The following is a 1,385-nucleotide window of genomic DNA, read 5'->3' as shown; positions in this document are numbered from 1 at the left end:
ACAGCTCACAGCAACCTCCAACTCCTGGGCTCAAGCGATTCTCCTGCCTCCACCTCCAAAGTAGCTGGGTCCACAGGCGCCTGCCACAACGCCAGGCTATTTTTTTTTGGTTGCAGCCATCATTGTTGTTTGGCGGGTCCAGGATGGGGATTCAAACCCGCCACCTTAGGTGTACGTGGCTGGCGCCTTAGCCGGTTGAGCTATAGGTGCCAAGCCAGGAAGCTACTTTGAAAATGTGGCTTCCTAAACATTTTTCTCAGCCATGGCTATAGGCAGGGTGAGATCAGAGAGTGGGAGAAAGAGGCTTGACAGAACAATAAAAAAGGGGGGGATGGGAGGGCACATTTAGAAGATCATCTTTGTCAATGTAATAATTTTACCTATAAGGATCTCCCCGATTGAGTTGTCTGGATTGTGTGAGGACTAGAAAATAGGAAATGTCAGCCTGGCATGGTGGCTCACACCTGTAATCCTAGCCCTTTGGGAGGGTGAGATGGATAGATTCCTTGAGCTCACAAATTTGAGATTAGGCTGAACAAAAGCAAGAACCCTACTAAACTCTACTAAAAATAGAAAAACTGAGGCAAGAAGATCTCTTGAGCCCAAGAGTTGAGATTGCTGTGAGCTATGACACCATAGCACTCTACCCGGGGTGACAGCTTGAGACTCTGTCTCAAAAAAATAGGAAAGGCCTTTGTGTGTGTGTGTGTGTTTGAGACAGAGCCTCAAGCTGTCGCCCTGGGTAGAGCGCTGTGGCATCACAACTCACAGCAACCTCCAACTCCTGGGCTTAAACAATTCTCTTGCCTCGGCCTCCCGAGTAGCTGGGACTACAGGTGCCCGCTGCGATGCCTGGCTATTTTTTGGTTTTGGTTGGTTGGTTTTATTGTTTGGCAGGTCCAGGCTGGATTCAAACCCACCATCTCTGATGTATGTGGCTGGCGCCTTAGCCACTTGAGCTACAGGCACTGACCTGGTCATTTGTGTTTATAGAACTATCTTATAGCTTTATAGCCTGACTGCAGTGACATTCAGTTTAGGAAGAATGAGTTAATGCCAGTAGCTATGCATATCTTCACACTCAGATCAGCACCTCACATAGAGATGGTTGCTGTGAGCTGTGATGCCATAGCACTCTACCTACAGCAACAGCTTGAGGCCCTGTCTCAAAACAAAAAAAGAAAAGAAAAGAAATGAAGCCATCCTTACAACCTGGCCTTTGATGACCTGGAATTTCTTTTTTTTTGAGACAGAGCCTCAAGCTATCTCCTTGGGTAGAGTGCTGTGGTATCACAGCTCACAGCAACCTCCAACTCCTGGGCTCAAGTGAGTCTCCTGCCTCAGCCTCCCAAGTAGCTGGGACCACAGGTGCCCACCACAACGCC

This window comes from Otolemur garnettii, unplaced genomic scaffold (genome assembly GCF_000181295.1).
Source record: "Otolemur garnettii isolate 467f Iridium unplaced genomic scaffold, OtoGar3 scaffold00011, whole genome shotgun sequence".
Taxonomy (NCBI): domain Eukaryota; kingdom Metazoa; phylum Chordata; class Mammalia; order Primates; family Galagidae; genus Otolemur; species Otolemur garnettii.
The sequence above is the reverse complement of the archived record's forward strand: the minus strand, read 5'-3'. Positions refer to the sequence as shown.